The sequence below is a fragment of the Tamandua tetradactyla genome, chromosome 3 (assembly GCF_023851605.1).
Source record: "Tamandua tetradactyla isolate mTamTet1 chromosome 3, mTamTet1.pri, whole genome shotgun sequence".
Classification (NCBI taxonomy): Eukaryota; Metazoa; Chordata; class Mammalia; order Pilosa; family Myrmecophagidae; genus Tamandua; species Tamandua tetradactyla.
In genome coordinates, this window is record NC_135329.1 from 95022252 (window position 1) to 95049257 (window position 27006).

At 42.8% G+C, this 27006-nt stretch overlaps 1 pseudogene; it reads left to right on the plus strand.

The window, feature by feature from the left end:
- The first annotated feature begins 2510 nt into the window (after positions 1-2510).
- The window catches only part of LOC143675718 (ubiquitin-conjugating enzyme E2 B pseudogene), a 162840-nt pseudogene continuing 138344 nt past the window's right edge, over positions 2511-27006 (plus strand).

A 27006-nucleotide genomic window follows, 5' to 3' on the forward strand; every position in this document is an offset into this window, starting at 1 on the left:
GGCAGGGAGAAAAGATTCATCTTGTTCTTGTCCAAAAGTTGACCTTTTGCCCATGAGATCCTTCCCCACTCATTGTAAAAACACTGATGCTCTGGGCACAGGCTGTTCGCTGCACTTCCTCTGGATCTTGAATGCATGGTCAAAAAAATTGATACATGTCAGATGTAAGGGTGGAGAGAGACATTTGTTGAGCTCCTTGTGGGCAGGCAGGGCCGTGCTTCTCTTTTCCAAGTGCAGTGACTTATGTGCGGTTAGCCTGCCATCAATATTTAAAGGTTTTTCATTTTTTTTCTGCATACCTATGCAGGTTAACGCACAGCAATGAGTGTCCTCCCCTGCAGAGGCCGTGCCCTTACTCCAAAGACAATCCACGATTGCACTTGCTGCAGAGCTGGGTTCCGAAGCATCCTCCTAGGTCTTCTCTTAGCCCCATGACACCATTATTCTCTGAGCTTCCCAGTCACCTTCGCTTTTAACTGAAAATATTTCCCAAAGCAATTGCCCATTCTGGCACAGGTTTCAAACGGCTTTTGGAACATCAAAATCCATCTTGAAAAGGCCACGATTTGGCAAGACTGACCGAATCCGCGGACCCATGCTGCGGATCCAGATGGTGATTACAAAGAGGACAAGTTTAAGAGTTTTCTGAGCCGCAACAGAAATGTGGGAATAAATGCATCCCCTGACTCAATGACTTTTTTTTGCAGGGCCAACATCTATTTGAAAAAAATAGATAAATGTCTGCGTGTTTGCAAAAGAAACTTTTGAGTCACATGATTTTATATTTGCCCCTCGGGTATTATGTTTGGGCAGTGGTTATCTGTGTTCTCAGCCGAGGCTCTGAGCCCTAAAGGCATTTGTGTGAGTGCACAGTCCTCAGGGTGGGCTTGGGATTTTTGTCTTTTGGCTCTTCTCCTGGCATTTGCATGGTTCAGAATCTTCTGGCCATCATGTTGAAACGATCAAGCTGTTGTGAAGTTTAAACTTTCAGATAGAGCACTCCAGCTTGCTTGTCTCAATATAACAGCAAGAAAATTCTTCTTTAAAAAAAATAAATTCTTTTCCATTTTAAAATCATTCATGCACTCTGTAGAATTTTTGAAAATGCTACAAAGTAGAAAGACAACAAGAAATAGGTCTCTGTTCTCACCAACCAGAGTCAAATAATTGATCTCCTTCTAGGATTATTTTTCCTAAGTATAGATTGCTTATTTGCAATCAGGTAAATAGATAATTTTATATCTGCCAGAACTCTCCCCACACATCATTTTTAATAGCTGCACCATGTCCCATTAAGCCCATGTGCACCTGCATTGCCTTATTGCTGCCCATTAGGTGTGTTCTGATTTTTCAGGATTCCTTCATTACCACTCCCTGTACTGGAGCAGCGCAGAGAATACAGGAGGGAATGCTTGGTGCCTCCAACCAAGCAGGCGGCACATCCCCCCTTATCCCCTCTCAGTAAAGCAGAGGTCTGAGCTCCTGCACTGATCCTGTCATGTCAGCTGTTCCTCCAGGATCCTTGAGCTCCTGTTCTGGAAGGATCTGCCTGGCACCTCCACTGCTGGGTCAGAGGGTCTTCTCTACAGCGAGGGGAGTGAGGGCTTCCTCTGAACCGGCCCCGTGGGGAGCCAGCAGGGACAATCTGATTCTTTCAGCCATGATACCTTCCAAGTCCAGCTCAGCCCTCTCTCAAAGCAGACTCTGAGCAGGTAAGCGGGTCCCTCCCTCCCCCATGCGTCAGGGTCCCCAGGAAGCACCTTAGGAAAGTGATTGCTAGAGGAGACTCCAGCAGGTCTGAGTGGCGTGTTAGGGGGGCAGACCCTGGGCTGGTCTTTTCTGAGGGCAACACTGAGCAGCGAGCCACAGCTGTCTGCCAGAATCAGGATGCAAAGACTTTTGTTGCTTGCAACATACAGCCCTGAAATTGTCCGAAGATGTGTGAGTGTTGAGTAATGTCACAGATGTACAGAAACCCAGGTAAGGTTAAGTGAAAGATAGTAATATTGATCATTTTCATGGAGGACCTGCAGGAAGCCAGGCACTGTGCAAGGGCGAGGGTAGTGGATGTTCAACTTGGGGAACCAAGTTCCAGAGACCACACAGCGAGCCAGCCACAGATTTGGTTCTCAGTCCCCATCCACAGGCTCCGAAGCCCAGGTGACTTCCTTTTCACCACATTGTCAGTGCCAGAAACCTCAGGAGTCACCTAATCTTGTGTTATACATGCGACCAAGACCCTGAAGGGGAAAGGGAGCCCCCCGTGGCCACACGGCTGGCTGATGAACAGAACCGAGCCTCCAAGCTCAGTCCAAAGCCCGCCACTTGGTAGCAACTGACACTGGAGCAGTCTCCAGAGGCTGCAAAATGCCACCGAGAGCAGCTCCTGTTCTCCTAGGCGCACCACGGGTCTGCCCTGGGTTATGAGCCCCCCTGCGCCCCTGCCTCCCACCCCACCCCCCGCAGCCTGCACGCATGCCAGGCTGTTTGTACCAGAACAACCCGTTCCCATGAACTCCGGAAAGCGGGAAAGCGCTGCCAAGTCGCCCCAAGCAGGCGTTCCAAGCTGGGCTGCGGACCTGTCAGTCAGTGATGAGTTAGCGTCCCCCGAGCCTCGCGGAGATTAGCCAGCCCGGGACAGGTGGAGCTGGTTTCCAAGCCGGGGTCTGCGGTGGCTCCTCGGGCGTGCTGTGGGGTGGGCTCTGGGAAGGGGGGAGGCTATCCCCTAGGCCTCAAAGCTCCAACAAATCCCTCTCCCAGCTGGGAGGGCACCAGACAGGCCGACACCCTCGCTGAGCCGATTCGGCACACCCGCCAGCAGCTGACGGTGCTCCCCGTTTTCCACGGTGCCTTCAGAAGCTCCAGGCCTCCCTCCGCCTTGCTGGGTGGCAGGGTAGGCACTAGGAGCTGAGAGATTCGCTACCCTTTTTAAGTACTCAGGAAGAAAATAGTATCAGGATGACTGCATCCTGTGTACATATCGCGTTTTTTCTCCCCGAGCGTTTTCACATCCATTCTCTTCATCTGAGGCTCTGCTTACAAAAGTGCTGCCTGTATATTTGAGAAGGGATTTGGTTGTCACGGCTGGAGAGACCCAGAGGAGAAAGGACAGTGTGCAGGTCACGCCACTCATGATCTACCTGCCTTTCCCGATTGCTGAGCCACCTCTTCCTACTCTAGCAGCATGCCTCCCAGGGAAGACTTCTCTTTCATCTGACCATGTCAACAAACTGGTTAAAACTCTTCAGTGGCTCCCTATCACCTACAGGACCTGACCCCCTTCTATATCTGCTCTGAGCCTTGTGTTTACCTGAACAAACCAGCAAGCTTCATGCCTCTGTACCTTTGCATATGCTGTTCCCTCTTTTTGTCATATGCTCCCTACCCCTATCTACCTAGAAAACTCTTATTTATCTTTCAAAGCCCTAAACAGGCATTAGCTCCTCTCTAGAAACTCCTGTGAGCCATGCACACCCTAGATTAGTTGTGCTCCCTCTGGATCACTTCAGAACTTTGTGTGTCTGTGAGTACAAACTCTACATACATGGAGGTCTTGTTCCCACTCAGTATGACCATTCTTATTACAATATTTGGAGCACAAAACATGACACATCCTCAGCCTGCAGAGACGATTCCACTGGCATGTGTCTTCTGAGGAATTTAAACCCAAGGACTGGGGAAGGGCAGGACTCCATCACACAACTCCACTTAGTGCCCAAGAAGGCATCCTAGCTTAGGGCAAGATGGTCTTGGCAAAGCTTGGCTTCTGGTAACCTTGAATGAGCTCTGACTTGACAAATGCCTTCCCCTGTGACCATGTAGGGAAGGTGCAAGCTGGCTCCTGGATGCAGAGTAGGCTACCAGAGCCCATCCCCAGCTGGGTTTGTCCAAGCCCACGTTCGACACTATATGCTGCTCCAGTCACACATAGAAATGTGGCAGCTGTGGTGGATGATCGTCCTTTGCAGCATTAACTTCCCAACTTCCCTGCTTCTTTCTGCCTCTGGAATCGCTCTCCTTTTACTAGATTCCTTCAGCTCTGCCTCCTGACTTCTCGTCCCACTCATTGACACCTGCTTCTACCTTCAATTTCCATTCTGGTTTTTCTTCCAAATCTGTCTCTCCCAGGCCACTTCGTAGCAGACCATTTATGACCTTCTTTAGAGCACACCCTCAGGATTGACCTTGCTCAGCAGTGCCCCACAGGCTAGCCCACCCTCTGTATCGCCTTAGCCCAAGGGAGCACCTCCTGGACATGGTCTAACCTAGCAAAGGCTTGGAAATCCTGACCCAACCTTCTAAATTAAGGGATACCTGGACCTTGGGGACTGACCGACAGCTCTGCCTTCCCCAAACTCTGACTTGATTTGTAGGATCCGGAGATTATCAAAGCAAAACACCCTGTTTAGAGCCTGGGTGTTTCAGATGTTTCCTGAAATCTCCCAGGGACGATTTTCAGCCTGGGCAAAGGTCCACCAAGCCAGAGAAATTTGTCTGAATCCATCAAAGTCATTTTGGGACATAAAACTCAAAACCCCTCTCCCCAGCGGGAAGGCTCTATTCTGCCAAGACACCAGCATGGCCTGCCATCCGCAATAATTGCTGACAAGAATGGAGAGAAGGACCGTGCAGGATAAAAAATATTTTAAATTGTCCAGCTATCCAAACGTTGTCACTGGCCATGATACGGATGTCAGAATTTCAAGGTTGGAAATGAGAGCTGCCTTTCGAATATTCACCTGCTCCCCACCCACAAACACCACCTTAGTTCTAGGATTCAGGTGCCTTGGCTGCTCCTTTCTCAGCCTGATTAAAATTGACCCCTTCATGTCCTTGCCCAACCTGCATGATAGAGATATGAGGTAGCCAGGAGGGCACAAGAGGAAGGAAAAGGAAAAGAAGAGCTCTTTGTATTTGCCATTGTATGGCTTCTGACCTCCTAGGAAAAATATTCCCATATGCTATAGGATTGACTTGAGTCATTTTAAATGGCATGAAAGACCGTCGTTGAAAGGTACCTTATCCTTTATCAAAGTATGAAAACAGAGGGCATGCATAGTAAAACCAGTGAACCGCTCCTGGTGAATAAACGAGCCACCCAGGAAACACTGTGGACCCTGTGCTGTGGACCACTGTACTGGGTGCCAGGATGTAGGGCTGGGATGGAGGGAGGTAGAAAAAAGAGGGGGAAAATGAAGGCCCATTTGAAAGCCGATATGGGGAGACAAGCAGGAATGTATGAAAGACTTCCCAGTTGCAAAGTGTAAGCAGGTCTTTTAGAAGTTCACTGTCAGCTCCTCCGTTTCGCCTGGAAATGAGGGAGGCTCTAGAAGGAGCAAACACAGAAGCCTCAGCAGCATCTGGCTGGGCGGAAAGGATAGGGAGGGCCCCGGCATGAGCTGTGGAATCAAGCCAACGGGCTGGGGTGGAGATTGCCAGAGTAGGCGAGAGGGCACGTATTATGTTTTCAGACTCAGTTATTCTGGGGTTTGCTCAGGTGTTTGTCACGGCCGCTATTTTCCTCTTGCTGGGTTTACCCTTGAACTTTCCTTCATTTATTTGTTTCTATGGGTTGCTTGAACTAATCAGTGAATAAATAAATAAGCAGAATCTTGAAGGAGGGGTAGGAATTAGGTAGCAATGGGAGAAAAGATGTCCCTTAGAAAGGGGTGCTCCGTGCAAAGGCCCAGAGGCAGAGGTATTGTTTGGTGTGGCAGGAGGGAGGGAACCAGGAGGATCAGAGCTGGGTGGCTGGGCCAGAGCCCCATTGAGGAGGCCCTTATAGGCTTTGGAATACATTTTGCCCAATTCCTGGAAATAGAAAGACACTCATTTTTTTCTTTAGTTTATGGTCTGCCTTTCCTGACCTCAGCACGTAGGTGGGATTTAGCACGGAGGTGGGATTTCCAAATTGCATTTGGCACTTGAGAGTGGTGTGGGGGAGCAGGGACCAGGCAAGAATCCCTTCTTCTTAGGTGCCAAGAAGCACCCAAGTTTCTGGAAGGGTTAGCAATGGTGTCTGCGTCCATCTGCATGATTCTCCAGATACAAAGCTGATGATCTCAGAAGGGCAAACAGCCAGACATGGAACTGGGCTCCCCATTTTCCACTAAACATTCACCAGTGTGACTTTCTAAACTTGGGCTCGGTGGCCTGGGTTGGCAGGTCCCGGTGGTCTTTCTTTGGAGGAGACAGGACAGTGTGCCTGGGCCCAGAGATCCCTTTACCAAGGTGGCTGTTGGTCAGGCTTGGCCCCCAAATTCTCTTGCAATTCTCCAGGCAAGAGGTGGATGCCTGTTTGGGCTCCAGCTCCAGCTCCTGGATTTGCTGTCAAGTTTGGCACTGATTTGCAATCTGCAAGTTGATAAGTGCTTAGGCTGCTGGCAGCCAGGTAAGTGAGAAGTGACTCTAAGATAAGAGAACCCTCTCTGCAATATTTACAGCTGAACTCTCAGAGCCCAGAAGCCAGGTCTGGAGGGGGTGGAGCCTGCAGTGGGTGGGTGGTCCAGAGTCTCAGATAAGTGAGGACATCCAGCCAAAGGGAGGAAAGTACTTTCAATCTGGGATCCCAGAGCTCTGGGTTCTTCTCCTGGCTGTACCCTAATTAGGTGCATGACATGCAGAAAATATTTGATTTCCCCTCTCTGCACATCTTATGCTCTAAAGTAGATAAAGTCATTTTACCTTCACTCTCAGCTTTGGCTAGCAGAAGGCTCAAATGAGCTGGCATTTGTGAAAGAAATATGTCAGACTGTAAAGCTCGATGAAAATGTCCTGTAGAGTAAAGCCCCATTGAAGGAAGTTAGGGTACGATGCACTCAGATGACAATATCCAAAATGGCACCTTGGATGCTCATGAGGATTTCAGGTCTTACCTGTTGTTGTGGGTTGAAGTGTGTTCCCTTAAAAGATATATCCAGGTCCTAACCCCTGTTATGTGTGAATGTGACTTTATTTGAAAATAAGTCTTTACACGTGTAATTGAGTTAAGATGTGGTCTAATTAGAAAGGAAGAAGACACAGACAGACACAGAGGGAAGACAGGCCTGTGATGAAGCAGAAACTGGAGTGGTGCATGTGCCAACTAAGGAATGCCAAGGATGGGCAGCAGCCACCAGAAGCTCAGAAGAGGCAGGAAAGATCCTGCCCTAGAGCCTTTGGAAAGGGTGCAGCCCTGCCAACACCTTGATTTCAAAGTTTCAACCTCCAGAACTGTGAGAGAGAATACATTTTGTTGTCTTAAATCACCTAGTTTGCTGTCTCAAGTCACCTAGTTTGTGGACTTTGTTATGACAGCCCTAGGAAATTAAGGCACATTTTTCAATGATTACGTATTTACTCTCATGTATAGTAATATTTACATAACATAAAAGATCTGATTCTGTGGTCCTGATCATTTATAGGGTCTAAAGTTCATGAAAACACTTTAAGTGGAGGTGGTACACTGACATCGCAAACACTATGTCGGTGGCTCAAGGATGCCCGAAGGTTAAGAAACATGGCCAGGCTGGAGCTAGACCTTTGGCAACAACTATTTCATTCAGTCTTCTCAATCTTTTGATGTAAGTTTCATTGTTCCCATTTCTCAGATGAGGAAACTGAGACTCTAAAGATGCATTTCTAAGACCACACAGGTGGCAAGTCCTGGAACTAGCCCAGTGTCCATCAATTCCCGCTCCTCAATGACTTCAGTCAACAGTCTTGGAGAAGTAGGTAGTCTACCTGAGTTTACCAGTTTGGTGGGATTCCGACCCACCCAGGTTAACCTAAATGGAGAGTGTGCGCTCTTTCCACCACGCTTAACGACCATTTTCTCTTTCGTGGGCATTTACCCAAGGGATGTGGCAACAGGTGCAGTACTTTTTTTTCCTAAAGGACTTTGGTGGGTGTTATATGATCTTCACCCCAACGCTGGGAGAGGGACAGGGGTACAGATATTCTATCTTTACAGAGATTCTGGAAAAGGATTGAAGAGTTCCTCTCTTTCCCCTGAAAGAGAGGAAGGAAACAAGAGAAGACAGGGAAGCAAACATTTATTCAAAGTTTTCTGTGCATTTAATCCAATCAACATGTGAAGTTAAGATTATATCCCCTTCTTGAGTCAAAGTAGCAGAGGCCCCAAAAATGTACATGGCTTCACACAAGTTCATATGGGGCAAACCTAGAGCTCCGACGTAGATTGGATGACTGCAGGTCAGACCAAATTAATAAATATTTTTTGGAGCTTTATTCATTTTGCTGGATCCCCCTGGGGGAGAGGGGAGGTAATTAAGAGCAGAAGTGACACTTTTAAGTAGTCATTTCTGGGAGAGGAAAAAAAAGACAAGCAAAACGCTTTGAAATAAAGTCAGGATCTGGGGAAATTGCTGACAGTGGGAAATCATTTTTAAACTGGAAATAGATTAAAGGAAACTCTTCTCTATTTTGGTAGAGTCCCAAGTAATGGGGTGAGGGGTGGTTGTGAAAAGTAATGTGCCAGTGGAAAGAGTTGAAGACAGAAGACTGGAGGATTGGGCAAATTATGTGCATCCCAACCTTATTACTCATAGTCTTATAATGGATTTACTAATCTCACCAAAAGGAGATTTTTTTTAAAATGGGATCATTCGATTAAAAATATTTGTATCCTGGCAAAGGACTTAAAAAGACATTTCTCCAAAGAAGAAATGTCCCAAAAAACACATGAAAAGATGCTCAGCATCATCAGTCCTTGGGAAATACAAATCAAAATCACAACGAGCGACCACTTTGCACTGCTAGAATCAAAAAGATGGACAATAACTAGTGCAAGCCAGGATATTGAGAAATTGGGACCCCCATATGTTTCTGGTGGGAGTGTATGTAAAATGATGTGCTCACTGCAGAAAACAGCTAGGGAGTTCCTCCAGAAGTTAAACAGAGAATAACCACATGACACAGCAATTACATTCCTAGGTATATACCCAAAAGAATGGAAAGCAAAAAGGAAAGAAAGTGTTCATGGCAGCACTATTCACAATTGGCAAAAGGTAGAAACACCCAAATATCCATTAATTGATGGCAATTATTCAGCCATAAACAAGAATGAAGTACAATAGATTCTCTAAATGGATGAACCTGGAAAACATAAGAGAAGAAAAGCCACAGAACAGAAGTTCACATAGTGTGTGATTCCATTTATATGAAAAGTCCTCACCAGAATATAGAATGAGGCTGGAGTTCAGTGGTAGAATTCTCGCCTGCCATGCGGGAGACCTGGGTTCGATTCCCGGTCCAGGCACTTTCCCTGAAACAAACAAAGAAGCATAAATTCAGCAAATGGTGTTACAATAATGGGATACTCACATGGAAAAATAAAGAAATGTGACCTCGCCATATAATATACAAAAAAAAAAAAAAATGAATGAAGCTGGAGAATGGAGAGTGTTGCTAATAAGTGCAGAATTTTTAACTAGATCGAACTTAAAGATTTGGAAATGGATAGAGGTGACAGTAGCACACTATTGTGAGAATAATTAACAGTGCTGAACTGTGGGTGAATATGGTGCAAAGGGAAAATTTAGAATCATGAATTATGTGTGTCACCAGAAGGAAAGCTGGAGGTTAAAACTTGGGAATGTATAACACTGTGAATCTTGGGGTTGGATGATGACTGTAATTAACTATGCAAATATTAAAAAGTTATTTCATGAACTAGAACAATTATTGACCCAAATGTTATAGGTCAGGAATAGGGGGGATATGGGGTCTGGGATGTTTTGGGTTTTCTTTTGTACACCTTTTTTTGGAGTAATGAAAATGTTTTGAAATTGAGCACGGTGCTGAACACAAATATGTGATAATACTGTGAGCCATTGATTGTATATTTCAGATAGTTTACTTCAGATAGTTTGTATGGTGTGTAAATACACCTCAATAAAATTGCATTTAGAAAAAAAGTCCAGACTAGGAAAATCTGTAGAGATAGAAAGCTGACGGGTGCTTGACTTTGGTTAGGAGGAAGGGGAAAACAAAGTGAATGCTTAAAAATTTTCCTGTTAGGTAATGAAAGTGTTTTGGGATTAGATAAAGGTGATAGTTGCACATGTTGTGAATTTACTAAATGGCAGTGAAATGTCTACTTTAAAATGGTTCATTTTAAGGTATGCAAATTTTACTTCAGTAGAGAGAAAAATAAAGAAGCCTAAAAGGAAATCAGTATTTCCAGTTTTAGTTTTCTTTGTAGCTCTCATCACCACCAGATGTATTATATACAGTTAGTATATAACTAACTGTCCCAAAAGGGACACTGATTTAGTAGCTACACACTCAACCCACTTTGCTGAAACTTCTGATTTAAGTCAATCAACCAGTTATTTTGAAAACAACCAGCAAGTAAACTCTCGGTAGCAGTCACTTCTAAGGATGAATCAGCTGATTGTTTCCAAATCAGTGTGCATGTGTAGACACAGACAGAGCCAAAGGTGAAATTACAAAGGTGAGCCTAGTGCCCAAGTCCTGCCCAAGAGAGGAACCAGGAGGAGTCCATAAACACTGAGGATTATCTCTGTGCTAAAAATCTAAGGTACCATTAGTGACTTGGACAGATAATTTTTTTTAAATGTTAGAATGCATACGATTTTTATCTTGACATTATCCCTGTAATCATTGGTTCTGATTAAAGACTTCTGCCCTAAAAGATGGATGGGCTCAAACACTTAAACATACGGTAATCGTTCCCCTCTTAAATGTTATTTCTCCCAAGACATTCTTCCAGGCTCTTCAATTTAAAGACTAGCAATTGTCTTTCTTCAACCATTTGAAAAACACTACCCACTTGGGTTGGAGGGGTACGATAAAAAATTAATAATAATTCTGAAATCTTCCATTCTTCCTGACTGAGGAAGTTAACTGACTAAGCAGTTAAGAGGCTTGTTAGAAATTTTTTCTTTTTTTTTTTTGCAATCTAGAGTCAAATATTTGAAAAAATGCCAAAACGTGTTAGCGCTTGTTTCTCCATAAATACACAGGGCCAGATAGTCATCAGGAAGGAAACGTGAGGGTATCATTCGCTTGACTCCTTGCTCTTCCAGCTAGTGCCAAGTGGGCTGGGATTTCCAAGACTGTCCTGTGGCATCTGATGTCCCAAGGCCTCCTTCCCACCATGACCCAGATGTCACCTCACTCCACTGACCTTCCCCAAGGTCTTAGCTACTTTCAGATCCCTTTGGTACAGTTCTCTTCTCAGGCTTGCATTTAAAAGCACAATAACTGGGGGTCAACATCCAGAGAGCATGGAGGTGGGAAAGGTTACTTTGTCCTAGTAACCAATCCCAAGCAACGATCACCATCTCCTTATCAAAAATATCTTAAAGAATTGCAGTCAACATGACTATCTCTTTGTAAACCTGTATGTATCTCTTTCAGGTTTGCCTAAAGCAAGATACTTCTGACTTCAGGAAGTAAATAAGCTTGCTTCCTAGCTTATGTGCAAGGCTTCCCATAGTCCAACTCCAAAGCTAGAATTTCAGGCTTATAGCTGACATTTCTCCAGTAGAACCCACCCTCCAATCACGCGCACCTGTGCACTGTTCCCAGACACCCGTTTTAAGCTTACGCCTTGCTGAGCTTGCTCTTGCTGTCTCTGCCCTCTAGAATGCCCTTCTTGCCCATCTCTATTTGCTAAGGCCTCACTCATTCACTGAAGCCAGGTTTACAAGGGATCATCTAGTGCAAGTCTTCCTTGGCAACCTTAGTCACAAGTAAGCAAGCTCTCTTCTTTCTCTTCCCTGTGTCACTGCACAAATCACGTGGGCTTTGTATGAGAAGCATCTGGCCATGTGTCAGTCTGTCCCCTTAGACTAGGAGCTGCAGGAAGCCAAGGACCGCATTTTTAGTGCTGGTGTCCCCAACACCCAGCCCAGGGCATGCAGCAGGGTTGATGAGCATTTGCTGACCGAAGCTAAATTCAACTCCCAGGTCCTAATTATGCCTTTAGAGCCTTGTGGAGGAGGTAGCTATTTTCTTTTTCACCTGGAAGCTGCTCCTTTCCCAGCTAATCTGTCCAGCTTCCTTCTGTCACTCCTGATACGTCATTTCCAGTAGGACAGGGAAATCTGATTTTGACTTCCTAGTGACTTATCAGTCATGTAGCTTTGAAAAGGTCAGTGAAATGATGGGAGTACCCCAGACAGATGCCTGGGAGACAAGTGGAGATGGGCAGATGAGAGCACCCAGCAGAGAGCCTGGGTAGGCTTTTAACACCTGTGAGCTGCCAACCATATCCCTGTTCTGCTTTCACCTTGGGTGACTTCTGGTTGGCCAATGTCCTCCTGAAGAAGCCTGTCCTTCCCCTTATGGCCTGGGGATTTGTAAGACAATTGTGCTATGAATCTTCTTCCTTAGTTGCATTGCACTGTCAAAAGGTCCTTAAATTAGCTCAGGTAGGACTTGGGTTTTTAATCAAATGATACCCCTAAAAGGGTTCAAGTAAAGTACACCAGTGCTCAGCTGTCATTAAGTGTCAATGCTGGATGATGCCCTTTGAATTAAGGTACTGAGAGTTTTCATGAAATGCAAATAAGAGTGGGCAGCACGTGTCTTATGGAATATCCCATACTCACTGGAGCCAAGTGGTTACAGCTACTCACTCTGGAGGCTGGCAGATAAGGGTTCAAATCCAGGTTCTGTAACATATAAGCTGTATGGCCTTGATCAAGTCATTCAGCCTCTTTGAGCCTCAATATCCTTTTCTGTAAAATGGATATAATAAGATCCCTTGCCTCATATGGTTGTTAATGATTAATACATGCAAAGCACTTAGTTTATTACCTGACATATAATAGGCACTCAATAGATAAGAATACCAAATAAAGCAGTTGTGGAATTTAATGAGATGAAGTGTGTAAGAAAAGTGCTTGGAAGATATGTCAAGCTCAGCCATTGCCTAACTTCTGTGTTCTGGTGCCAGCAATGCCATCACCCTCACAGAATGCCCCAGCTGGGCACCTGGACCATTTCTGGCTTGTTTCCATCCCCCTCCACTCCCCCATTCCAAATATCTTCCTGTCCTCTCAATTCTGCTTCCCTAAGATCTGTCTAACCTGCTCCCTTCCACTTAATGCCAGCCCCACTTTGCCTGACCAGCTGCTATTTCCCCTTAAAGATTCTCCTCCAGACTGCAGCGGGGGTCATCCTCCAAGCCCACACAGCACCCCATGTTTTCCTCTATCATTGTCCCTCTCCCACACTGCCCCACTAACCGTCGAGGGCAGGACCTTAACTGTTCTCATTACATCTCAATGTCTTCCACCAGGCTTAGAAAACGCAGGCAGTGTTTTTGGGTAAGTGAGTGATCAACGACTAAGCGAATGAAACTACCACTCCCCAGTAATTCTTTAGCTAATATTTTTCCATCAAAGCTTCTATTATGGAATAGCAATTCATAAATAGAACAGGTGGCAGTGCTGCATTGCCAAGGGCAGGGAATCAGGGCAGCAACTGCGGAGTACCAGGTCTAGGTGGGGCAGTGAATTTGGGTTTCCTGGGCAGCCAGGGCATGCACTAGGGCATTAAACGCTCTGTGTTGGGTGCTGAGGCTATAACAGAGAGTGAGAGACATGACCCATGCATCTCAGAACTTATTTCTCATGGGAGAGAGATGCGCACACACAACAGGTAGGCAAATGGGCCAAATAGACAAATGTACTTTGTATCTGATAAATACATTCAGAATATATTCAGACATGCACATACCAAAGCAAACACTTCCATGCACACAATTCACACATGGATACATAAGGAAAATGAGGTATTAGGGATCAAATGAATATATAAATATACATATGCCTGCAGATTCAAGTAAATGATTTTAAGCATTAGTTTTATACTATTATTATTATTTTTAGAGACCCATTCAATAATGACCTCAATAGAGGTGAAAATTTTTGTTCTGCAGCCTTCTTTAAGGCAAATGCATACACTGAGTTCCAATAGGCTTTTCCTTTGGAAAGGTCCCTGGTTTCTGAAAATAAGCATCCTGGTTATTTTGATCAGGAAGCCCAGATTCTGTTACCTAAGCCTTGATCCTTAAGAACTAAAAGCCAGTAGTCAGTGACTGCTTGAAGGATATATAAGGGCTTAGAGTGACTGCCTTGATTATTTTTGCTCGCAAATAAAGGCCAGGAGCCATGTTTTGCTAGATAAGTGGAAAAGTACAGGATGGTCTCCCCACTTCTGCATAAAGGGTTTGCAACTGTTAACTAGTGTCTAGCATTCCCAAACTTCCAGGTATCTGGAGAATTCCAGATGAGAAACAGCCTGCCTGACTGTTTTCCCAACATTCGTGTACATAATGAAGAATGTGCCTTTCCTTTTCCAAACCGCCAATGGAATAATCTCATTCTGCATTTTGCTGATTGGCCTACAAACATAATCATCAGTTTCAAAAATCTTGAGAGGCTGCTTTGAGATTCGAGCATTCAATCAGCCCTAGGAATTTTTTCTTTTATCAAAAGTGTTTAGGTTTGTTCAGAAATCACTGGGCTGCAGTTAGATCCATTTCTCTGAGGGTGGGTAGGCCCAGTGGTGTGGTTAAATACTATCAGCGTGGGAGTCAGTCATGGAGCCTGTGTTAGGTAATTATGCTGATGAAATTTTGAAGGAAGTTTATAGGAAATGGTGCTTTTAAGCCTGAAGAACAGAAGACTGAGAAGCATCTAGATCTTTGTCTCCAAGTTCTGCAGTGCACATGGCTCTGTCTGCTCACCTCTAGCCCAGCACAACATTTCCCACAGGACCCTGTAATTGTGTCCCCATCGTTGGACTGGAAGCTTCTAGAGAGCACTGGAATGTTTCTTTCACCTCCGCACCCTAAACGTGCCTGCACAGAGTGGATGTTCAAACGGTATGTGCCAGCTTCTGAATTCATGAATGAAGAGGAGAAAGTATTCTTTTTATTCATTGACAGTGAAACAAAAGGGTGTGTTTCATGCTTAAGAGTGATTTCTGGTGTATATAAGAAAGAACTCTTTGACCAGTCAAGTGATGCCTAATAAAGATGGAAAATGTAAATGGGATTCCTGAAAAAGTGAAGAAACTCTATTCTTGAAAATATTTATTATTATTATTTTAGAATTCCTAAACATTAATGCTAGATGCTAAACTTTATTTATAGGGGCCTGTAAATGTCAAGATCTCTCAAAGCGTTAGCCTCCAATTAGTACCCCGTGATTATAAGAATCTCTACTTGTAGATTTTTTTTAGTCTTTATTCTGCCTGAAGCACTGTTGAAAATTGAATATAGGACAAGCTCTTCATATGTTAGTGGGTGCTTTGGACACTGTTGAGCAGAGGCAGCAGGCCTTCAGCATCTGCACCCAGGCAGCACCACTGGCAAATATGACTATTCAATCATGAGCTACACTAAAAGTTCAGGTGCAGCCTCAAAGCCCTTCTCAACCAGCAGCCCAAGAAACCCCTTCTAAATAATCAGTTGTTACACAAGAAGAAGCCTAAACACTTGAAGTCAGCCTGTGAACAAATATTTCTTAGGTGTCTACTAGGTCAGGCGCTGTCATCAACAGCGAGGTCAGCAATGTCCAAGACAGACAAGGTCTCTGCCCTCAAGGAGCGTCCATCCTACAGTGTGAGGCACATAGTAAGCATGTAAACCAATGAGCATATATCATAATTTCACACCCTTAGAAGTAATATGACTAAAACTGGTTTAGTTTCCTTGGCTGAAATTTCCTTGACATTTACAAGCAAATACCATGAAATGGGGTCAGGTTAAACCTTTATTGACTTATGGTTTTGAGCTGGGAAAATGTCCAATTCTAGGCATCATCAAGGCAATGGTTTCTTCCTGGAGACCAGTTGGTGGTCCTTGGATCCTCTGCCCTATGACAAGGCACATGGCAGCCTGTGCTGGTCTCTCCCATCTATTCTGGGTTTCATTGCGTTCAGCTTCTCGCTTCTGTGGTTTTTTCTGTCTTTGTATGAATTTCATTCTCTTATAAAGGAATTCAGCAATAGAACTAGGACCCATCCTGAATGAGGTAGGACAGACCTTAATTGAAATAGTCTTATCAAAAGTTCCTACTTACAGGGGTGTGCAAAGGTAGTTCAGTGGTAGAATATCTTGCCTGCCATGCAGAAGACCTGGGTTTGGTTCCCAGACCATGCACTTCCCAAAAACAAACAAACAAGCAAACAAACAAACCAAAATTCAACAAATGGTGCTGCAATAAATACTCACATGAAACAAGAATGAACTGTGACCCTCGCCATACAGTATACAAAAAAAAAAAGTTCCTACTTACAATGGGACCACACCCACAAGGATGGATTAAATTTAGGAAAATGTTTTTCTGAGTATATACAGCTTCAAACCAGAACAAAAATAAAGTAGGGGTATGTGATACGAAATGGGGGGGATCAGCAGGGCAGATTGTTGGTTTAGTTAGGGGGTCATCTTAGTTTGCCAAGCTGCTATGACATATATCACAGGATGGTTAGCTTAGCCAACCAAAATGTATTGGCTCATGGTTTCAGAGGCTAGAATTCCAAAATCAAGGTGTTGGCAAGGCAATGTTTTCTCCAAACAATCTGTAGCATTCTGGTGCTAGCAAACTCTCTCTCCTTGTGTCTGTTCTTCTGATTTCTGCTGCCTTCCTGCTTCTGACAGTGCAGACTTCTCTAGCTTTTGGCTTCCTGTTTCTTGCTTTACAGGGCCTTCAGTAATGTGAACTTACATCTCCTCTCCCCTCACCCCTTAACTAATTGGTCACACCTTAACTAATAATGACATCCTCAAAAGGTCTTATTTACAAATTAGTTCACACCGAAAGAAATGCAGATTAAGATTAAGAACATGTCTTTTGAGGGGGTACCTGAGTCACTGTACCACAAGCATGAAGAAAGGTTCCACTGACGAGATGACAAATGGTTACCTGATTGGTTAAAAAAAAAAAAAGGCATTCATGCTAGACTGTAAGGAATCTTCCAAGCAGAAAGGGAAGCACAGCCAAAATTTCTGAGAACAAACTTGGAATGTTTGAAGGGACAACAGAGGGTCAGGTAGCTGAATTAGAGTGAATATTAGGTTGAACAGATGGAGGTGAGGTCAGAGAGATGGATTAGGGTCAGATCCATCTGGTAGGTAGGGTCTGTGAAACTCATATGAATTTTATTCTGGTAGCTCTTGTATTGTTTTCAGCAAGGGATAATGTGATATAATTTGGATTTCACTACTGTGTGGAAAATAGACCCTGGGACTCTGGGGGAATAGATCTAGGTACTTCTTTTTTCTTCATGGGCAGGCACCAGGAAGTGAACCTGGGTCTCCAGCATGGCAGGCAAGAATCCTGCCTGCTGAGGTACCGTGGCCCGCCTGGAATAGATCTAATAAGAAAGGAAGGTAAGGTGCGTGGGTGGTTCAGTGGTAGAATGCTTGCCTTCCATGCTAGGAGACCCAGGTTCGATTCCGAGATCATGTACCTAAAAAAGAAAAGGAAAGCAGCTGATGCTGTGATCTGAGTAGGAAAAGATGATGACTAGGCTGGAGTTGTGCCCTAAAGATAGGAAAGAATGGTCAGATCCAGGATATATTTTGAAGAAGAATTGAGAACTCTTATTAAAGGATTCCATGTAAGGGGTGATGGAAAGAAAATAATGAGGGCTGCTTCTGAGTTTGGAGCCTGAATATTTGGTGGTTGGTGGTGCCATAATGGAGATGGAGAAGAAATCTAGGGCTCAGTTTGGGACAGGTTAGGTTGAGATATCTCTTAGTTTTAGAAGACCCCAAAGAAATATCACGCTTGTCACACGTGCTCCCAAGGGATACAAGTTCCGTTTCCTCTGCCACTAGGGTTTCTCCAGAGGAAATGTTAGAGAAGCACTTGGTTTTTAACTGAGACATAGCAGAGAGCTCTCAATGTCTTGTCTTTTCTTTTTTTTAGGAAGTTATTCCTTAGGTTCAGTGGAAATTGACTTCTATGTAAATCCCATCCATTAAACATCATCTGACCGCTGAACACATAAAATAAATCTATTTTCTTATTTAACGGTGTTCAATAACCACAGAGTTGGTAATGAGGCCAAACTATTCCATAAGTAGGAGGCCTGAACAAAATATTTTTTTAATCAACTCATAATGAAGACGTTTCAGACCAAGTAGAACTTCCCCATGATTTTTCTATAAACCTGTATCTTCCCTAATACAAAAAAAAAAAAAAAAATCCAGGAGAAAATGGAAATCTTGAGAGGTGAGTTTGGTAGGGACTGCTTTTCTCCAGGGAGCAGAGGTTGCTACTAGAAGAGGGAAAGAGGAGCTAAGAAGCACTTTTTATTGGCCTCAGGGGCTAAAGACATTACAGCTGGATTCCAGAGACAACCAAGGGTAGAGGGTCTAGTAAACTGCTCACGTTTTAGGGACCCTGAGGCACTACACCCCAGAACTAAAGGTGGATCAGAAGTACATGAGCCCTGACATGGACAGCTTCATGTCACCTGTATGGCCCTTAAGATCTCAAGCCATGAAGCTGCATTAGGGTGATCCCTAAGTGCAGATTGCCCTGGTGTCTGGTAAGCTAACTAAACCCTTTCCTGGGGAAGGATTACATCATCTTTAGTCCCAACATATTTCCACAATTTTTTAACATGACATTGAGTGCACAGAGAAAAACAGGTATACAAGGATGTTCAGACAAAATGATTGAAAACCAACTGAGGCGATAGAGGATGGAATCAGATTCATAAGGTGCCTAGTTATTGTCAATACCAGATACAGACTTTTAAATAACTATGTTTTCTATGTTTAAGAAGATAAAAGACAAGATTGAAAATTTCACTGAGGAATTGAAAATTTAAAAAAAAAAACAGAGTTAAATGTTTTTTAAAAACTCAATGGATGGATTTAACAACAAAATAATCAGGTAATCCGAGTCCCAAAAGGATAGAAGAATGAAAGGGGCAAAAGTAGCATTTAAAGATCCAAAAGGCTAAGGGTTTTTTAAAACTGTTGAAAAACCAAGAATTCAAAGAATTCATCATCTTCTCTACAAGTCTTTCTCCTACAAGTAGCTCCCATATGTAACACTACATCCGGATTCTTCGCCTTTGACTGCTAGTGCATCTTCATTCTACCTCACCTGTCGTAGCCACAGCCAAATCTACTCCTTCAGGTGAAATTTGACCACCATCAAGTAACCCACCCTTATTAGGAGCTATAAACATTTACTAACCCCATCTAAGGTTGCAGCTATTTTGTTTCATAATTCCATGTCTTGCTTCTAAACTTTCCTTCACATTCACATTAGCTAACATTTAACATTTTGTCTTATATACCAGGACATTGCAAAACATTCTACTCAATGCTTTGTTAAAATTAGACTCCTCTCTTTCCTGAAGATGGACCATCCTGGTAAACCCAGATGAAAAGAAAATGAAATTAGTTTGGTCTGATGTGTTCCTAGGGAACCTGTGCTGATAACTAGAAGTCACCATGTGATTTTTCAAAATGCTAACAAACCACCTATTTAATAATAATCTCTGGCATTAACCAAGAGTCAACACAGTTTATTAGTATGAAGTTGTTTGAAACCTTTCTTGCCCCATTTAACAAAAATAAGTATAGAATTTGCCCATGCTAAATTTTCTTGAAACTTTTCGAGCATTATTGATAATTAGATAAATTCTATCTTCAGGTTGTTTTCACATGCTGGATGTAATTCATCTAAACCCAAACAGATAATATCACCTAAAAGGGCTAGAAACACTCTTACTAACTCATCAAATATCTGTGTCAATGTTTTCTTTCCATGCTTGCTCTACCTTCCCAAGCAGCCATAATAAGAGAAAGCTCCAGTGAGTGAGTCATTCTCATAACTCCTTTCGAATACTGCAAAATCTGCTTCCTTGGACTGAAATTTCCTCCACCCCTGACTCTAACCCTTCTTGTCCTGGAAAATTCAATCATCCGTCCAGATGCAGCATACATATCCCATCATTTGTCTGAGAAGCTTCTTCTACTCTGCAGCCTAGGGCGGGATCTTCTCTCTGGAATCCCACAGCACTGTTTCTTCATCACAGCATTTTTCAGACTGTATTGTAATCATCCTTTTCCTGTATTTATTCTCAACTGAACTACATGCAATTTGGGGCCAAGAGCCCAGATCTTATGTAGTGAGGTTTATAATTAGTGTATAGCATAATGTCTGGCATTTGTGACAATAAGGAAATTGGGTCTTGAATTAAGGTTGAAATATTTGCAGCTGGGTGGCAGCTGAAATTGAGTAAGGAGGAGAAACAATGGTGGGCCCAGAAAAAGAAAATTTGAAATTTCAGGAAGAGGACAGAAATATCTGAGGTTCCTTTTCATTGACTGCAGGCTCTGGAAAGAATTTATGGATCAATCTGCTCTAAAAGACCCAGAAAATAATCATGGATGTACTTAAAGATCTGGTCACAAGAATGCTAACCTCATTATTATTTGGATACTAAATAATACTTATTATGTAACATTATTTCACTGATTACATAATTACTATAGTTTAAATGCAATTATATAATGATTAATTAGTAATACATAAAAACAATTTTTAGTAATTATTTTCAGTGATGAACTTTGAAAGTTATTTAAATGCCCAACACTACAAGATTGATTAAATAAATCAAAGTACATCAATACAATAGAAAACCATGTCTATATGGTCATTAAAAAGATTATATAGCTGTATATTTATTGATACACAAATACTTTCATAATTAATTATAAGAATAAAAAGCAATATATTACAAGTTGCAAAATAGTACCTATGAATGAAATATAAAGTGTTATATAAAATTGGAAGGAAACACGGTGCTATGATGAGATGACAAATGATTGAAATTGTCTCCTTAGCACTCACCAGTATTCTCTAAATTTTGTTCAATAAACATAGATTATTTTGCAAAAATCAGAAAAGATAGAAGTAGAATTTTATTTAAAAGGCTTAGATATGTGCAGACCATATCTTCCTATCTACGTTACCAAGTTATTGTGAGACTCAAATGAAATAATAGGCATGAAAGCACTTGGCAAAATGAAAAATATTTTTGAAGCATAGTTATCATAATTATTAATATGACCAATAATATTTTTGGTAATTTGGTGGGAAGAGTGGAAAAGCAAACTGTATAACATAAAGGTTGGCATATCAGAAGTGGAGAGGGGCTCCTGGATGCAGGGCAAAGAATGAATCCTGACTTCTGCTTCCCCAAGACTGCCACCCTGCACCAGTTTAGCCTATGGTGGTGCATTGAATTGTGTACCGCAGTTTGGACATGTTCTTGGTTTGGTGGGCATGGACCCAATGTAGATAAGATCTCTTAAAGATATGATTTCAGTTAAGGTGTGGCCCCCTGAATTAGCCTTGGCTTTAATAAAGATCACTGGAGTCCTTTATAAATAGAGTAAACGTCAGAGAGAGAGAAGCCTCAGGGAGCAGCCAGAAGCTGGAAGTCAACCAAACCCAAAGAAAAAGAAGATGCTTCCACGTACACTGCCTTGTGATAGAAAAGCCATGGAGCCGCAGAGATGGTGGGCCATCCAGAAGGTACTGACCTCAGGAGGAAGCAAGCCTTCTGCCCCTGAAACCATGAGCCAATAAATTCCTATAGTTCACCCAACCCGCTGTATTTGTTTCAGCAGACAGATGGCTTTGGACTCTGATCTTGGGAGCAGCTTTGAACCGATGCTCCGAGCCAATCTGCTGATAGAGCCCTTTATGATTCCATAGACTCCCCTCTTCTGTGTCAACTCTGAGCCTTCATCATCAAAGGCCAAGTCCTTAGATTTGTTCAGAGATGGATCTCTTTTAAAGCCTGAAACAGCCTTACTGAAAGCCCCTTTTGCTGGGTCGGCTGACCCACATCTCATTTACGCCAGAGGAAATTTATGCACCTCTTCTCACCAGTTCATCTCAGTCCTTGTTAATTCCCTAATCATATTGAATTATTTGAAGTTCCCTGTGTCACCTTCAGATTCCCTCACTTCATTACTCCTTGGCCAAACTGTCTTTGGGAGGCTCCCGTGACAGATTTATATTCTGAGCAACAGACAGGAATGTGTTCCTCTGCTTTTCCTTTGCCTGTACCACATAAACATGTCCCCCAGACACTCCCTGGGCAGGAGCCGCCAGTCAGACCTCGTTCACAGAGGGGGCTCCCAGAAAGGAATCTTCCCAAAGAGGAGATTGCCGTGTTGTGACCTCAGTGAGATCTCCCCCCAAATAAGCTTATGGACCAAGGCCCTGGTTGCAGAGAGATGTGTTTAAACTTCAACATGCCTCCTTTCATTCTAAAATACTGGTTTTGTACACATCTATTAGTTAAATGCATCAACAGAGGTTACTAATGCCTAAAAGAAGGTGTTTTGCCTTTTGGATTTCAAACAGTACCTTCATAAATGGGTATACACTCTTTAGCTAAATTTATCACACAGAGAATGCCTATCACTAATTAGCTGTTTAGTAGAAAAATGTCTGGGTTGAAAGTTTTCCAGTACATCTTTTAAACTATTCAGTCTTACAGTCCTATACAGTCATATGCTACAATATTTTCCACACCATAGAAAACTCTTTCTCTTGAATTGCAAGCCCACTAAGAGATATAATTATACGAGATACATTATTGATGTTGCTGCTTTCTTGCTGTAAATTTGGAATAAGACAAGGTTCTCACACTTAGGTGTTAGAGACATTAGGAAATATGGACATGTCAGCAAATATGTTATAATATTGTATACACATCATAGAAGTCTTTATAAGTATACATAAAGCATTAGGAAAGCACAGAAAAAGTAGTAATTAAACTTGATAACACTGGAAAGACTCCCCTGGATAGGAAAACTTGTGATCCAACTTAAAGTGTGAGTAGAATTATTCCAGAGGAGAAGAGTTGGGGAAGGCAGCCCTGAAGGAGGACACAGGATAAGGAAAGATCTGGAGGTTTAGAAGGGCAGAATTTCTTTGAGAAATGTTGAGAGGTTCTGCTCATCAAGGAAGCTTTTGAGAGGTAGAGTAGTGTGACCAGATTCCTTTTCTAGATCAATAGCTCTGGCAGTCATATTAAGGGTGATTTGTAATTAAAATAAGAGACTGGGGTAGGGAAGAACAATTAGGAAATGGATTCGGAGAGAGACAATAAGAAGTTAAAGCCAAACAGTGGGGTAGAGAAGAGGGTCAGACTCAAGTGAAGTTGAAAAGTAGGCTGGACAGGACTTGGAGTCACTTAGGAACAAGGGGTGGATGTGGGAACAAAGGAGTCAATGATTAGTGGGGACTTAGACAGTGGGGAATACAGAAAAGCAATACAGAAAAGCAAGGGCCCAAATATTGGCCACCTACTATGTCCTAGGCACTGTGACTGGACCCAAGATGCAGGAGACAGTTTGGAGTCAAGGAAAATGTGTAAAATTATGATCATATAAACTTGAAGGTGTCCGAACAGGTAGTCCTCACTTTGCTTGGTGGTGCAGGACCATAAAAATGACCATGCAAGCTGAAACCATGCAAAAGCCACCTTAATAGTCAATGGGAAAAAAATTGCAGTCATCCCATAAACTTTAAAAATTTTTCTCAACGCATTAAAAACTCTTAATGTGTATACAGAAATGAAATGAAATAGTAAAACTAATATTTACGTAGTACACAGCAACTTCAAACATTTGAATCATTGAGAATTAAATGTTTTATTTCATTGTGCAAAAACTTATTGAAAGTGCTTGCCTTCTTTTGGTCACATAATTTGATACAGAGCAAGCATTTTTTCTATGCTTTGGTAACTTGTCATACTCCTCTCTGTGTTTGGATCAGCTTTCAGCATTTATTTTAATGACATGAAATATCTCCAAGAGTCCCTTTAATGAAAAGCTTTTTGCTGGCATCACTTCCCCCAGGACGTCTTCATCCTTTTCATCACATGTGTGACTTACCTCTTTTATGTCAATAAATTTGCCTTCATTAAGTTACTCTGCTATCCAGAGCCTCTTGTAAAGCAGTGGTGTCAAGATTACCAATGCCAGCTATTTCTTCTACAACTCCATTTACATGCAATTGGAATTTCACTTCTAGTACCGTAGCATCTAGCTTGCTGTACTTTTGTCTTTGTTGGCAATTTCTTCTTTTGATTATCTATTTTTGTAAAAGGTAGAGTAGGTTTCCTGTTGGGAGACAAGGCGGCAGCATAACTCTTCACTTTGCAGAGGGCATGAACTGAATGGTGGCTGCACAGTGACCAGTAGCCTCATTCTTTGAATGAAGCGATGGGATTGGTCACCGAGTATGATGTGCATCTGCTGTTTACATGGTGATTTAAGGACTGAAGAGCTAACAGCAAAGTTTATAGTTTATGCAATCGTTCAGTTAACGTACCGTGGTAACTGAAATTTGAAGCGTGTTATTGGGAACTGGTGTTATTTGACTAAACTGTGGTAACTAAATTATGTGCATATTGGAACCATACAAAGCAAGGACTGTTTTAAGTCATCCAGGTGATTCAGGAATGATCAAGTCTTTGGGAGCCAAAAAAGTGTTTAGGAGGCATAGGGTTACCACTAGCTTCTAATACTGACTCCAGGTCTGCAAATAGTTCCTTTGCTTTGGCCACTGATCATTGGTCATCGGGGATCTTAGCGACCAAGTGGAAAAGCTAAGAGCCAATTGTAGGAGGTTGAAGAGAGAATAAACTTTGAGAAATTTAATACTATGAAAGTCAAGTATTTTTAAGAAGTTTGGCTGTAAAAGTATAGGGGCAGTTAATATAGAAGGATTAGGTGAAAATATTTAACATTTTGGTGTAAGATTTTCCACCAAAGTTGGAAGGCACCTAATTAAGCAGGTATAATTATAAGAGACTTTGCCAATAACTTGCTGACACAACTTGTCTACCATTGTCCCCATTTGTATAAATTCCTACCAGTTTGGCAATTCTAATCCACAAAAAGGAAATGAGAAACATACCAATTTGGCAACTCTAATCCACAAAAAGAAAATGGAAACTATCTGGCATGTCTCTTTGCCCTCAACACTGGTGTCTTTCTAAGAACTCACAGTCTCCTATTTTGCCAACTCTAAGATCAGTGCTGGCCAATGGAGACTATAGATTTAATTAACTTGATACTTGAGAAGCAGAAAATTAAAGGCTCTAGACATCTCAAAACTATGGCAAAGTGAAGATCTCTGTCTCAAGATCTTTCTTAGTGAAGCATTAAGCATCTTTCTGGAATCTGGCAACCAAGAAAGCCAGAGATCAATGGAAAGAAACACAATGGTACAGTGATGCAAAGTAGACATCAGGAAACCAGAAGTAATAGTAGATAAAAAACTATTTCCCACTGTTTGATTCCCAGTCTCATCACCTCAAACCTCGAAATTCATGAGGATCTAATTGAAATGAAAGCTTAAAGACTTTAGAATTCGAATGTCAACTTTACCACTTAATAACTGCATAGCTCAAGACAAATAATTGAAAATCCCTCATCTGTAAAATCAGATACTAACAGCTACCTGATAGGGTTGAGGTGAGGATTAGATAAGATTAAGCAAGAAAATGCCTTGATCATTGTTTTAGATTAACTTAGAAGATAACCAAAAAATGTTACTACCCTCTCCATTAATGAAGAATAACAAGCTAGAAACTTGAGCCCAGCACTTAAATCAAGAATTGGGATGATAGACCTGCATGAGAATATGACTGGACCAGGAATGATTGTAATGCTAGTGAAGGAGAAGCACTTTGCACATCCTCAGATTTTTTTCATGGAAACGCTATCCCAATGGACATTGGGATATCCTGTATGGATATTGAACATTCTGTATCAGAACTGGTACAGACATCTTATTTGTGTCTGTTCTTCCTTGCCTTTACGAGAGTGGCGTGAGTTAAGTCAAGTTCATTTCTGCCCACTAAGAGTCAAAGGGTTTCCTCAGCTTTTCTCTGACAACAACGGAGCAGCACGGCTGTCGTGGATTGAATCATATCTCCCACAAAGACATGTTCAGGTCCTAACCCCCAATCTTATGGCTATGAGTTCATTTGTAAATAGAATTGTCTAAGACCCTATTAGTTTTAAATTGAGGCCAAACTTAATCTAGTCTTATTGGAGTCCTTACAAGCTGAGGAAATTTGGACACAGTAATGGCGGGAGGAAACAGACAGCTATGGAGGGAGACAGAGACTGAGTTATGGACTGTCAGTCACCCATGACCAGAACCCTGCAGACTGCAGAGGAAGCACAGCCCAGCAACACCTTGATTTTAGATCTCTAATCTCCAAAGTTTGAGTGAGACAATAATTTCCTATTGTTTAAGCTGACGAGTCTGTGGTATTTTTAGCAGTAGCTCTAGTAAACTTAGACAACAGTTCATTGGCACTGTTGTGCTCCAAATATGTTCAGAAACCCTCCAGAGCTATAACTTCATTCTGTCCTCATCCCAAGTACATGATCCATTTGTTCATCTACCGTCTATCTCCTTACCCCAGAAGATGAGCTCGTGCAAGCATGGACTTTGTGGTACTCCTTGCTCTATCCCCAGTGTTGATCTCCAGGTTGTGGGTGGAATGAGCGAATGAAAAGGCAACTTTATAAAGACCATAGAACTAGTATAATTCTTTGCACTGGAGAAGTCAGGAAAAAAAGCAAAGAGGAGCCCCCTTCTCCGCCGGCACTCCCGCCGCCATCTAGCCCTCCTCTTCCCCCTTCTCCGCCGGTGCTCCCGCTGCCATCTAGCCCTCCTCTTCCTCTTTCTCCACCGGCGGCACTCCCACCGCCATCTAGCCCTCCTCTTCCTCTTTCTCCGCCAGCGGCGCTCCCGCCGCCATCTAGCCCTCCTCTTCCCCCTTCTCCACCAGTGCTCCCACCGCCATCTAGCCCTCCTCTTCCTCTTTCTCCGCTGGCGGCACTCCCGCTGCCATCTTGCCCTTCTCTTTCCCCTTCTGCTCCGGTGGCGCTCCATCCACCATCTTATCCTTCCCTTTCTCCTCCTACTCCAGCGGCTCTCCAACCAC